Raw genomic sequence first — 15392 nt, 5'->3', positions numbered from 1 at the left:
AGACATAAGGAGTGACGTCATTATTTTCGATTTTAAAATGAATACTATTTTTAACATTTTTATTTATTTTGCGTGCGTTTTTGAGATATTTCATCCCGCTCCAAAATTTCTGAATGTTCACGTGTACACGAAAACATTTTTAAATTTTAATTCCGGGTTGGGCTGGAATTCCTCATTGAGTTTATTAAAACAGAAAATGGGCCGCCAGTGGACGAAGTTCCACCTTTCCTACCCATCCTGTGATCCCCCACTTTCAATGTTTATTATTCTCCTCGTCTCTATGGCCATGGGTAGCTGCGAGGGCGGATTGATAATGAAGCTACCTAGCGCTAGATGGCAGCGCAAACACAAAAAGATTTATTTATTCCAAATGGATTTTTGGCGTCAATGCCATTTTCAACGAGTATCAAATAGCTCACTATTAGAAAATGGAATCAAGTTGGGGTAGATGGGATTCGAACCACGGAACTTTGGTCCGTGAGTCCGAGACACTAGCCGCAGGACCGCAACCCGATCTATGCATTGGTTAGAAAATGAGAACCAAGTGGCGGTAGCGCTTAGTGCGATGCTCAGACCTCTGATCCCCGTAGCGGGAAAACGTTTCACGAAGGAGAATTGGTAAAAACTCTACTAATTTTTGTGTTTTAGTTTTTGATTTCTGCTTTTCTTTGCGAGCAAACGTATCACAAACGAGAATCGGAAAAAGCTTATTTTAAAATCTTGTTCAACATTTCCATTATTCATTTTGTGTTTTAGTTGTTGATTTTTTCGTTTCCGTTTGCAAAAAAACTTATCGCAAACGAGAATCTGTACATAATTCTTCTAAAATCTTTTTTTCACAATTCATAATAGGATCAATATTTGCTTTACGAACGTGACAGAGAAATTCCTCGCTAAAAACCAAAAGCTTTTCTGCGCATTTGTCGATCTGCAAAAAGCGTTTGATAGAGTTGACAGAGAAAAATTATGGAAGGTGTTATCGGAGTACGGAGTAAGCGGAAATCTAACACGTGCTATCGCTTCTCTGTATAAAGACAGCACAGCATGTGTTAGGGTAAATGGATCATACACATCGTGGTTTGACATTCATAGAGGAGTGAAGCAGGGATGTGTTATGTCACCATGGCTGTTCAACGGCTGTGATAACTGCATGAAAGAACTGAAAGGCTTAAGATTGGGAGCGAAAATGGGTGATTTAAAAGTCAATTGTCTTTTGTATGCTGACGATGCTGTACTCCTTACTAATAACAAAGAGGAACTGCAATTCTTGGTAACAAAGGTCTACGCTGTATGCGAGAGAAGCCATTTGCTGATGAATGTCGATAAATCCAATGTGATGGTTTTGAAAGAAATGAAAGTATGACTCAATGTGAATCACCGTGAATGGAGTTATACTAAAACAAGTAGAGGAATTTGTGTATCTGGGAAGTATGTTCACTAGGGATGGAATGGAGGGTGAGTGCCGGGAACAGAGTGAACGGTGCACTTAAATCGACCTTGGCAAATAAATGCTTGTCACAAGAGGCAAAATTGGCAGTTCACAGCGGAGTCCTGGTCCCATCCCTGATGTATGGGAGCGAAGTATGGGACTTGGAAAAACAGGGATGAAAGTAGGCTGAATGCTGTCGAAATGCGATCTCTCAGGCGAATGTGTGGTAAAACTATGTACGATAGATGCGCAAATGTTGAGATCCGTACATTATGTAAGGCTGAGACAAGGATTATCGACAAAATCAAGAAAAGAGCTCGGCGCTGGTTCGGACATGTAGAACGAATGGACAGCGAGAGAACGGCCAAGAATATTACAATGCGAATGTTGACGGATGCAGAAATAGAGGACGACCGAGAAAGACATGGCATGACCAAATCCAACAAATGCTTAAAGATGGACATGTCAAAAGTCGTAATAATCGGCGCGCGTGCATGAGAAGATGTATGAATGTAGAGGAAGCGAGATCTGTATGCAAAGATAGAGTGTTGTGGCGTTCTATCCTCTCTGCCTACCCTTACGGGGAAACGGCGTGATGGTTTGTTTGTTGTTTGTTTGTATAATAGGGTATTATCACCCGGGAGGAATATCGGATTTAACACATTGTACATATAAAGGATTTCTCAAAGACTCTTTTAGTGTTTATAAAAGCTCTAATAATCAATAATTTCATTCATAACTTCGTTTACTATTTTCAACATCTCAGAAAAGCTATTTTATTCGGTTGGTACTAAATTCGATCATCCAAAACTCACCCAACAGTACCACGAATCGTGCATTTGTTTTAAATGTTGGTAATCCGAATAGAAATTTAAACGACGCGTATTGCTGTCTATGATTTTTCCCCCTTGTCTAGCCAACCTTGAAATAAATGGCGACCGTAAATGGGGCGACATTTAAATCGTATGGCGACTTTGATCAGTGGATATATTATTTATATTCATCTCTATAACTTTTGATCATTAATGCATTTCGGTAAATTTTAACTGTTTTTTAATGGTAACACGGAATACGCTTTAAATGCAATTGTTATATAACTTTATTTCAAGTAAGATTTCAAGAAGTTTGAATGGAATCGTCTAGCTATTTAACAATATTTTTGATTTTGTCCAAATTTTTATAGACAAGGACTGGATTCAACTCCCTGGGGAGCTGTTTATATTAACATATTACAACAGAGATGAAGAAAATTTAAGAGAAGGTAATATAGAAGTCCAGGCATCTACAGGGCTTATGACCTGTCAATGGCTGGTTTAAGTGGCCACTTTACACACTGTGTAACATTCACCATTCTGCCTATATTTGAACATCTATATTCCTTCAATTCTTTCATCTATTGATGTTTGTGAAGTTAAAGAGCTGAAACCTTTACTTATGCAGGTGAGATTCAACTAATTGAATTATTTCACCTACATACTAGACTAGGCAACGCCTGAAAATATTATTTTTTCAATTTCCTATACTTCTTCATGGACCAGGTAATTTATCAACAATATTTTGAGTTTGTCCAAATTTTCACAAACATCAACAGATGAAAGAAGTGAAGGAATATAGATGTTCAAATATAGTCAGAATGGTGGATGTTACACAGTGTGTAAAGTGGCCACTTAAACCAGCCATTGACAGGTCATAAGCCCTGTAGATGCCTGGACTTCTATATTACCTTATCTTAAATGTTCTTCATCTCTGTTGTAATATGTTAGTCTAGCTATTTTTTTAATAGAGTGATATACTTTTTATTTAATGATAAAAGTAATTTCGTGTAATTTGCATTGTTTTTGACACCACTGATATTTATATCACTGAGTGTCCATTATTATGATTTTTTCAAATTTTAAATTTTCAAATTTTTTTTTAACGAATAAAAGAAGTTTTCTAAAATGAGCTGAAATTGATCATTTTATATACATCTTTTATGCGAGTGACATGATTCGAACTTATTAATAAAAGTTTGAGACAGGGCCCACAAAAAATATTTTGTTAAAATACTAGGAAAAGCTGTTATGAAAATTCGGGCTGCTTCCAACCATAACAAAATATTATTTTGAAACACTAAACAAAGAATAATATAAAGTTAAACATCCTTAAAAGCAATGTTTGATTATGTCCAAACGCTTGCAGACTGGCTGGATTTCCTCCCTAGGGAGTTGTTCATATTTAAATTTATTTCAACAGAGAGGGAAAAATTTTTGAGAGGGGAATATGGAAGTCTAGGCATTTACAGGGCTTATGACCTGTCATTGGCTGGTTTAAGCGGCCAGTTTACACACTGTGTAACATTCACCATTCTGCCCAAGTTTGAACATCCACATTTCCTCAACTCTTCCATCTGTTGACTTTTGTGAAGTAAAAGAGCTGTGCTAAATGCGGATGTTCAAACTTGGGCAGAATGGTGAATGTTACACAGTGTGTAAAGTGGCCACTTAAACCAGCCAATGACAGGTCATAAGCCCTGTAAATGCCTAGACTTCCATATTCCCTTCTCAAAAATTTTTCCCTCTCTGTTGAAATAAATTTAAATCCTTAAAAGATTTTAAGCCAGTTTTCCAGAACAGAAGGAAAATTTTATTTACCAAGCGATAGTAAAATGTTGGGACTGGGGATTCCCCTTTAACATACGGGATTTCAGAATATAAATAAAAAATATAACGACTCAAATGAGCGAGTCTAAAAGATTTTCTTTTAAAGGTGAGAAAATAAATGTGAAGCTTCGTCCTCGAACGATAATGGTGAAGTGATTTATCTAGTAAATCAGATAATTGTTACGAAATGCTAGTAAAGAACCTCATACACTTCAATTGCACTTCTTGTGAAATTTTGTCGAACACTGTTGACTATGGCCAATATTATTTATTTATTTATTCACACTCTTTATCAAAATACACTTCCATGTTCACTTTGCCCAGCTAACAAGGGTACATACCCCGTTCCAAGCTAGGCAATTACATTTTAATATATTATAATAGTTAACAAATTAATATAGAGCACAGACAAACAAAATATAAACTTATTCGGATACACATTTTGATTCATATACATACAGATATACACATATATACACACATATATATAAATATACACATATATACACATGTACATACACACACACGTACATACACCCATGCGTATACACATACATACATTCATAAAAACATAGACAATTTATTTATGCGAAACTTCATGGTTGTCATCTATAAATATATTTTTTTAAAATTATTCCTTATTTTTTATATTTTATTTTTGACACCCAGTAAGGTTCTCCAATCCGTGGCATGCATCAACTTTTCTGACTCCCTACGACCAATGTCACGAAAGAGCGAGGTCAACACCTTTCGCAATTTGACAACACTCCCGTCTTTCCACGATTCTGGCAAAAGGTTATGGACCTTTTTGCCTACGTTATAGTGTTGTCTCGATGCCAGAACAGTGTTGACCCCTTCACTTAGTATCAGATCCCAACTTGAGTATCGTGTATTATGGTTGTGGTTGACGCTTGGGTAATAGTCTCTCTTTATGTGTGTAACCACTACCGTTCTCAATATATACTGTTGAATAATATTAATTTCCCAAGTATGTTTCACGTCTTTGTAAGAAACAAATTAACTGATACAATAATTGCTTTCCTGGAATAAAGTAATGGATTCTAAGTTATTCGGTAAAATAAATGTTTTCAAATTTGCCAAATGTCCAAATTGCATTGAACATAAACGAAGGTGGACGCTCGCACCGTCGGACCAGCTGAAGACCAGCGTTCGCCTTTTTTTTGCAATTTTTTTTTTTAACACTTTTGTGTTTTCATCGTGAAAAAACGAAAAACCAAAATGCTCATGACGGTACGGTCTGGATTCTTATTATTTTCATACATAATTTTCAAATGATGTATTTCAATATCCGTTAGTAAAGCACATGGTAAATTTGCCAAGTGTCCAAATTGCATTGAACATAAACGAAGGCGAACGCTCAATTAATCAGAATATAATTTTAAAAAAAAATTCGGTTTATTTGGTCCCGCCTCTGACCAAGCTTAAGTTCGGCGTCGGAACTCGGAATCGTCCGCAGACGACCTTCATACCTGGCGGGTTGTTGTACTCAGTAGAACAGCGTCATGCTGCGATCGTTGAGACTCTGCCCCACGCCAAGAGATTCGTCCGATCGTTTCCGCGGAACGTCGGCCCGCAAGCGAAAAGCTAGCCTATAGTTAGGCTAGCTTTAAAGCTAGCTTTAAAGCTAGCTTATAAAGCTAAGCAAGCCAAAAGCCAAAAGGAAAAAGCTCAAAGCTAAAAGCTCAAAGGCAAAAGCAAAAAAACAAAAAGCAAAAAGCAAAAAGCCAAGAGCTAAGAGCCGACGAAAAGAAGACGAAGGCGAAGCGAAGCGAAAGCTCCCCAATTCCAAGGCGGGCGCTCGCACCGCCGGACGCTGTAGACGCGACGCGCGCATGACTTCCAATCGGATGCATGTTGCGCTTCCGTGTGCACGTTCGGCTGGTGCGGGCGTTCGCCTTTTTTGCGCAAATTTTTTTTTTCGAAGTGTTTTTGTTTACTACTAACACTTTTATATATTCACCGTGAAAAGTCCAAGTCCAAAATGCTCATGACGGTACGGTCTGGACTCTAATTATTTTCATACAGAATTTTGAAATTATGTTTTTTGATGAAAAGTCGAAAACCCAATATGCTCGTGACGGTACGGTCTGGACTCTTATTATTTTCATACATAATTTTCAAATGATGTATTTCAATATCCGTTAGTAAAACACATGGTAAATTTGCCAAGTGTCCAAATTGCATTGAACATAAACGAAGGTGGACGCTCGCACCGTCGGACCAGCTGAAGACCAGCGTTCGGCGGGGTGCGGGCGTTCGCCTTTTATTTTGCAAATTTTTTTTTCAAAACTCTTGTGTTTTCATCGTGAAAAGTCGAAAAACCAAAATGCTTATGACGGTACGGTCTGGACTCTAATTATTTTCATACATAATCTTCAAATGATGTATTTCAATATCCGTTAGTAAAGCACATGGTAAAATTGCCATGTGTCCAAATTGCATTGAACATTAACGAAGGTGGACGCTAACACCGTCGGACCAGCTGAAGCCCAGCGTTCGGCGAGGTGCGGGCGTTCGCCTTTTTTTCTTCAAATTTTTTTTTCAACACTTTTGTGTTTTCATCGTGAAAATTAGAAAAACCAAAATGCTCGTGACGGTACGGTCTGGACTCTAAATATTTTCATACATAATTTTGAAATTATTATTTTTTTCAACACTTTTGTGTTTTCATCGTGAAAAGTCAATAAACCAAAATGCTTCTGACGGTACGGTCTGGACTCTTATTATTTTCATACATAATTTTCAAATGATGTATTTCAATATCCGTTAGTAAAACACATGGTAAATTTGCCAAGTGTCCAAATTGCATTGAACATAAACGAAGGTGGACGCTCGCACTTTCGGACCAGCTGAAGACCAGCGTTCGGCGAGGTGCGGGCGTTCGCCTTTTATTTTGCAAATTTTTTTTCCAACACTTTTGTGTTTTCATCGTGAAAAGTCGAAAAACCAGAATGCTTATGACGGTACGGTCTGGGCCATAATAATAAATGTCTGCGAGCACGGGGCGGGTCATCGGCGGGGGTAAGAGTCTCTCACTTATTAATCAGAATATATTTAAAAATAATTTTCGGTTTATTTGGTCCCGCCTCTGACCAAGCTTAAGTTCGGCGTCGGAACTCGGAATCGTCCGCAGACGACCTTCGTACCTGGCGGGTACCCAGTAGAACAGCGTCATGCTGCGATCCGTTTAGACTCTGCCCCACGCCAAGATATTCGTCCGATCGTTTCCGCGGAACGTCGGCCCGCAAGCGAAAAGCTAGCCTATAGTTAGGCTAGCTTTAAAGCTAGCTTGAAAGCTAGCTTATAAAGCTAAGCAAGCCAAAAGCCAAAAGGAAAAAGCTCAAAGCTAAAAGCTCAAAGGCAAAAGCAAAAAATAAAAAGCAAAAAGCAAAAAGCTAAGAGCTAAGAGCCGACGAGCAGAAGACGAAGGCGAAGCGAAGCGAAAGCTCCCCAATTCCAAGGTGGGCGCTCGCACCGCCGGACGCTGTAGACGCGACGCGCGCATGACTTCGTATCGGATGCATGTTGCGCTTCCGTGTGCACGTTCGGCTGGTGCGGGCGTTCGCCATTTTTTTCGCATATTTTTTTTTTCAACACTTTTGTGTTTTCATCGTGAAAAGTCGAAAAACCAAAATGCTCGTGACGGTACGGTCTGGACTCTTATTATTTCCATACATAATTTTCAAATGATGTATTTCAATATCCGTTAGTAAAACACATGGTAAATTTGCCAAGTGTCCAAATTGCATTGAACATAAACGAAGGCGGACGCTCGCACCGTCTGACCAGCTGAAGACCAGCGTTCGCCATTTTGTTTGCAAGTTATTTTTTTCAACACTTTTGTGTTTTCATCGTGAAAAGTCAATTAACCAAAATGCTTCTGACGGTACGGTCTGGACTCTAATTATTTTCATACATAATTTTCAAATGATGAATTTATATATCCGTTAGTAAAACACATGGTAAATTTGCCAAGTGTCCATTTGCATTGAACATTAATGAAGGTGGACGCTCGCACCGTCGGACCAGCTGAAGACCAGCGTTCGGCGAGGTGCGGGCGTTCGCCTTTTTTTTGCAAATTTTTTTTTCAACACTTTTGTGTTTTCATCGTGAAAAGTCTAAAAACCAAAATGCTCGTGACGGTACGGTCTGGACTCTAAATATTTTCATACATAATTTTCAAATGATGTATTTCAATATCCGTTAATAAAACACATGGTTAATTTGCCAAGTGTCCAAATTGCAGTGAACATAAACGAAGGTGGACGCTCGCACCGTCGGACCAGCTGAAGACCAGCGTTAGGCGAGGTGCGGGCGTTCGCCTTTTATTTTGCAAATTTTTTTTCAACACTTTTGTGTTTTCATCGTGAAAAGTCTAAAAACCAAAATGCTTATGACGGTACGGTCTGGACTCTAATTATTTTCATACATAATTTTCAAATGATGTATTTCAATATCCGTTAGTAAAACACATGGTAAATTTGCCAAGTGTCCAAATTGCATTGAACATAAACGAAGGCGGACGCTCGCACCGTCTGACCAGCTGAAGACCAGCGTTCGGCGAGGTGCGGGCGTTCGCCTTTTTTTTTGCAAATTTTTTTTCAACACTTTTGTGTTTTCATCGTGAAAAGTCTAAAAACCAAAATGCTTATGACGGTACGGTCTGGACTCTAATTATTTTCATACATAATCTTCATATGATGTATTTCAATATCCGCTAGTAAAGCACATGGTAAATTTGCCATGTGTCCAAATTGCACTGAACATTAACGAAGGTGGACGCTAACACCGTCGGACCAGCTGAAGACCAGCTTTCGGCGAGGTGAGGGCGTTCGCCTTTTATTTTGCAAATTTTTTTTCCAACGCTTTTGTGTTTTCATCGTGAAAAGTCGAAAAACCAGAATGCTTATGACGGTACGGTCTGGGCCAAAATAATAAATGTCTGCGAGCACGGGGCGGGTCATCGGCGGGGGTAAGAGTCTCTCACTTATTAATCAGAATATATTAAAAAATAATTTTCGGTTTATTTGGTCCCGCCTCTGACCAAGCTTAAGTTCGGCGTCGGAACTCGGAATCGTCCGCAGACGACCTTCGTACCTGGCGGGTTGTTGTACCCAGTAGAACAGCGTCATGCTGCGATCCGTTTAGACTCTGCCCCACGCCAAGATATTCGTCCGATCGTTTCCGCGGAACGTCGGCCCGCAAGCGAAAAGCTAGCCTATAGTTAGGCTAGCTTTAAAGCTAGCTTGAAAGCTAGCTTATAAAGCTAAGCAAGCCAAAAGCCAAAAGGAAAAAGCTCAAAGCTAAAAGCTCAAAGGCAAAAGCAAAAAACAAAAAGCAAAAAGCAAAAAGCTAAGAGCTAAGAGCCGACGAGCAGAAGACGAAGGCGAAGCGAAGCGAAAGCTCCCCAATTCCAAGGTGGGCGCTCGCACCGCCGGACGCTGTAGACGCGACGCGCGCATGACTACGTATCGGATGCATGTTGCGCTTCCGTGTGCACGTTCGGCTGGTGCGGGCGTTCGCCATTTTTTTCGCATATTTTTTTTTTCAACACTTTTGTGTTTTCATCGTGAAAAGTCGAAAAACCAAAATGCTCGTGACGGTACGGTCTGGACTCTTATTATTTCCATACATAATTTTCAAATGATGTATTTCAATATCCGTTAGTAATACACATGGTAAATTTGCCAAGTGTCCAAATTGCATTGAACATAAACGAAGGTGGACGCTCGCACCGTCGGACCAGCTGAAGACCAGCGTTCGGCGAGGTGCGGGCGTTTGCCTTTTTTTTTGCAAATTTTTTTTTTCAACACTTTGTGTTTTCATCGTGAAAATTTGAAAAACCAAAATGCTCGTGACGGTACGGTCTGGACTCTAATTATTTTCATACATAATTTTCAAATGATGTATTTCAATATCCGTTAGTAAAACACATGGTAAATTTGCCAAGTGTCCATTTGCATTGAACATAAATGATGGTGGACGCTCGCACCGTCGGACCAGCTGAAGACCAGCGTTCGCCATTTTGTTTGCAAGTTATTTTTTTCAACACTTTTGTGTTTTCATCGTGAAAAGTCGAAAAACCAAAATGCTCGTGACGGTACGGTCTGGACTCTTATTATTTCCATACATAATTTTCAAATGATGTATTTCAATATCCGTTAGTAAAACACATGGTAAATTTGCCAAGTGTCCAAATTGCATTGAACATAAACGATGGCGAACGCTCGCACCATCGGACGCTAAAGACCAGCGTTCGGCGAGGTGCGGGCGTTCGCCTTTTTTTTGCAAATTTTTTTTTCAACACTTTTGTGTTTTCATCGTGAAAATTTGAAAAACCAAAATGCTCGTGACGGTACGGTCTGGACTCTAAATATTTTCATACATAATTTTGAAATTATGTATTTCAATATCCGTTAGTAAAACACATGGTAAATTTGCCAAGTGTCCATTTGCATTGAACATAAATGAAGGTGGACGCTCGCACCGTCGGACCAGCTGAAGACCAGCGTTCGGCGAGGTGCGGGCGTTCGCCATTTTTTTCGCATATTTTTTTTTTCAACACTTTTGTGTTTTCATCGTGAAAAGTCGAAAAACCAAAATGCTCGTGACGGTACGGTCTGGACTCTAAATATTTTCATGCATAATTTTCAAATGATGTATTTCAATATCCGTTAATAAAACACATGGTTAATTTGCCAAGTGTCCAAATTGCAGTGAACATAAACGAAGGTGGACGCTCGCACCGTCGGACCAGCTGAAGACCAGCGCTCGGCGAGGTGCGGGCGTTCGCCTTTTATTTTGCAAATTTTTTTTTCAACACTTTTGTGTTTTCATCGTGAAAATTTGAAAAACCAAAATGCTCGTGACGGTACGGTCTGGACTCTAAATATTTTCATACATAATTTTGAAATTATGTATTTCAATATCCGTTAGTAAAACACATGGTAAATTTGCCAAGTGTCCATTTGCTTTGAACATAAATGAAGATGGACGCTTGCACCGTCGGACCAGCTGAAGACCAGCGTTCGCCATTTTGTTTGCAAGTTATTTTTTTCAACACTTTTGTGTTTTCATCGTGAAAAGTCAATAAACCAAAATGCTTCTGACGGTACGGTCTGGACTATAATTATTTTCATACATAATTTTTAAATGATGAATTTATATATCCGTTAGTAAAACACATGGTAAATTTGCCAAGTGTCCATTTGCATTGAACATAAACGAAGAGGAACGCTCGCACCATCGGACGCTGAGGACCAGCGTTCGGCGAGGTGCGGGCGTTCGCCTTTTTTTTTGCAAATGTTTTTTTTTTTAACACTATTGTGTTTTCATCGTGAAAAGTCGAAAAACCAAAATGCTCATGACGGTACGGTCTGGACTCTTATTATTTTCAGACAAAATTTTCAAATGATGTATTTCAATATCCGTTAGTAAAACACATGGTAAATTTGCCAAGTGTCCAAATTGCATTGAACATAAACGAAGGCGAACGCTCGCACCATCGGACGCTAAAGACCAGCGTTCGGCGAGGTGCGGGCGTTCGCCTTTTTTTTTTCAAATTTTTTTTTCAACACTTTTGTGTTTTCATCGTGAAAATTTGAAAAACCAAAATGCTCGTGACGGTACGGTCTGGACTCTAAATATTTTCATACATAATTTTGAAATTATGTATTTCAATATCCGTTAGTAAAACACATGGTAAATTTGCCAAGTGTCCATTTGCTTTGAACATAAATGAAGATGGACGCTTGCACCGTCGGACCAGCTGAAGACCAGCGTTCGCCATTTTGTTTGCAAGTTATTTTTTTCAACACTTTTGTGTTTTCATCGTGAAAAGTCAATAAACCAAAATGCTTCTGACGGTACGGTCTGGACTATAATTATTTTCATACATAATTTTTAAATGATGAATTTATATATCCGTTAGTAAAACACATGGTAAATTTGCCAAGTGTCCATTTGCATTGAACATAAACGAAGAGGAACGCTCGCACCATCGGACGCTGAGGACCAGCGTTCGGCGAGGTGCGGGCGTTCGCCTTTTTTTTTGCAAATGTTTTTTTTTTTAACACTATTGTGTTTTCATCGTGAAAAGTCGAAAAACCAAAATGCTCATGACGGTACGGTCTGGACTCTTATTATTTTCAGACAAAATTTTCAAATGATGTATTTCAATATCCGTTAGTAAAACACATGGTAAATTTGCCAAGTGTCCAAATTGCATTGAACATAAACGATGGCGAACGCTCGCACCATCGGACGCTAAAGACCAGCGTTCGGCGAGGTGCGGGCGTTCGCCTTTTTTTTGCAAATTTTTTTTTCAACACTTTTGTGTTTTCATCGTGAAAATTTGAAAAACCAAAATGCTCGTGACGGTACGGTCTGGACTCTAAATATTTTCATACATAATTTTGAAATTATGTATTTCAATATCCGTTAGTAAAACACATGGTAAATTTGCCAAGTGTCCATTTGCTTTGAACATAAATGAAGATGGACGCTTGCACCGTCAGACCAGCTGAAGACCAGCGTTCGCCATTTTGTTTGCAAATTATATTTTTCAACACTTTTGTGTTTTCATCGTGAAAAGTCAATAAACCAAAATGCTTCTGACGGTACGGTCTGGACTCTAATTATTTTCATACATAATTTTCAAATGATGTATTTCAATATCCGTTAGTAAAACACATGGTAAATTTGCCAAGTGTCCAGATTGCATTGAACATAAACGAAGGCGGACGCTCGCACCGTCTGACCAGCTGAAGACCAGCGTTCGGCGAGGTGCGGGCGTTCGCCTTTTTTTTTGCAAATTTTTTTTTCAACACTTTTGTGTTTTCATCGTGAAAAGTCTAAAAACCAAAATGCTTATGACGGTACGGTCTGGACTCTAATTATTTTCATACATAATCTTCAAATGATGTATTTCAATATCCGTTAGTAAAGCACATGGTAAATTTGCCATGTGTCCAAATTGCACTGAACATTAACGAAGGTGGACGCTAACACCGTCGGACCAGCTGAAGACCAGCTTTCGGCGAGGTGAGGGCGTTCGCCTTTTATTTTGCAAATTTTTTTTCCAATGCTTTTGTGTTTTCATCGTGAAAAGTCGAAAAACCAGAATGCTTATGACGGTACGGTCTGGGCCAAAATAATAAATGTCTGCGAGCACGGGGCGGGTCATCGGCGGGGGTAAGAGTCTCTCACTTATTAATCAGAATATATTAAAAAATAATTTTCGGTTTATTTGGTCCCGCCTCTGACCAAGCTTAAGTTCGGCGTCGGAACTCGGAATCGTCCGCAGACGACCTTCGTACCTGGCGGGTTGTTGTACCCAGTAGAACAGCGTCATGCTGCGATCCGTTTAGACTCTGCCCCACGCCAAGATATTCGTCCGATCGTTTCCGCGGAACGTCGGCCCGCAAGCGAAAAGCTAGCCTATAGTTAGGCTAGCTTTAAAGCTAGCTCTAAAGCTAGCTTATAAAGCTAAGCAAGCCAAGAGCCAAAAGGAAAAAGCTCAAAGCTAAAAGCTCAAAGGCAAAAGCAAAAAACAAAAAGCAAAAAGAAAAAAGCTAAGAGCTAAGAGCCGACGAGCAGAAGACGAAGGCGAAGCGAAGCGAAAGCTCCCCAATTCCAAGGTGGGCGCTCGCACCGCCGGACGCTGTAGACGCGACGCGCGCATGACTTCGTATCGGATGCATGTTGCGCTTCCGTGTGCACGTTCGGCTGGTGCGGGCGTTCGCCATTTTTCTCGCATATTTTTTTTTTCAACACTTTTGTGTTTTCATCGTGAAAAGTCGAAAAACCAAAATGCTCGTGACGGTACGGTCTGGACTCTTATTATTTCCATACATAATTTTCAAATGATGAATTTATATATCCGTTAGTAAAACACATGGTAAATTTGCCAAGTGTCCATTTGCATTGAACATAAACGAAGAGGAACGCTCGCACCATCGGACGCTGAGGACCAGCGTTCGGCGAGGTGCGGGCGTTCACCTTTTTTTTTGCAAATGTTTTTTTTTTTAACACTATTGTGTTTTCATCGTGAAAAGTTGAAAAACCAAAATGCTCATGACGGTACGGTCTGGACTCTTATTATTTTCAGACAAAATTTTCAAATGATGTATTTCAATATCCGTTAGTAAAACACATGGTAAATTTGCCAAGTGTCCAAATTGCATTGAACATAAACGAAGGCGAACGCTCGCACCATCGGACGCTAAAGACCAGCGTTCGGCGAGGTGCGGGCGTTCGCCTTTTTTTTTTCAAATTTTTTTTTCAACACTTTTGTGTTTTCATCGTGAAAATTTGAAAAACCAAAATGCTCGTGACGGTACGGTCTGGACTCTAAATATTTTCATACATAATTTTGAAATTATGTATTTCAATATCCGTTAGTAAAACACATGGTAAATTTGCCAAGTGTCCATTTGCATTGAACATAAATGAAGGTGGACGCTCGCACCGTCGGACCAGCTGAAGACCAGCGTTCGCCTTTTTTTTGCAAATTTTTTTTTTCAACACTTTTGTGTTTTCATCGTGAAAAGTCGAAAAACCAAAATGGTCATGACGGTACGGTCTGGACTCTAATTATTTTCATACATAATTTTCAAATGATGTATTTCAATATCCGTTAGTAAGACACATAGTTAATTTGCCAAGTGTCCAAATTGCATTGAACGTAAACGAAGGTGGACGCTCGCACCGTCGGACCAGCTGAAGACCAGCGTTCGGCGAGGTGCGGGCGTTCGCCTTTTTTTTGTAAATTTTTTTTTTCAACACTTTTGTGTTTTCATCGTGAAAAGTCGAAAAACTAAAATGCTCGTGACGGTACGGTCTGGGCCAAAATAATAAATGTCCGCGAGCACGGGGCGGGTAATCGGCGGGGGTAAGAGTCTCTCACTCAGAATATATTAAAAAATAATTTTCGGTTTATTTAATAATGTTTCGTTTTCTTGTTTTATTTTTTTTTATTTGCGAGAAGACTGGAATCATTTTTGAATTGTTTTATTTTTATATATATTTAAAAAAGTAAACACACATAATCTATTGATCAGAATATATGAAAAAATAATTTTCGGTTTATTTAATAATGCGCTGCGTGGTGAGATGTCCCGGCGCGATGGCGTCCCGCCTCTGACCAAGCTTAAGTTCGGCGTCGGAACTCGGAATCGTCCGCAGACGACCTTCGTACCTGGCGGGGTGTCGTACCCAGTAGAGCAGCGTCATGCTGCGATCCGTTGAGACTCTGCCCCACGCCAAGAGATTCGTCCGATCGTTTCCGCGGAACGTCGGCC

This window comes from Micrasema longulum, unplaced genomic scaffold (assembly GCF_059751315.1).
Source record: "Micrasema longulum isolate JH-2025_06_02 unplaced genomic scaffold, ASM5975131v1 h1tg002853l, whole genome shotgun sequence".
Classification (NCBI taxonomy): Eukaryota; Metazoa; Arthropoda; class Insecta; order Trichoptera; family Brachycentridae; genus Micrasema; species Micrasema longulum.
Note: the sequence above shows the minus strand (reverse complement) of the source record.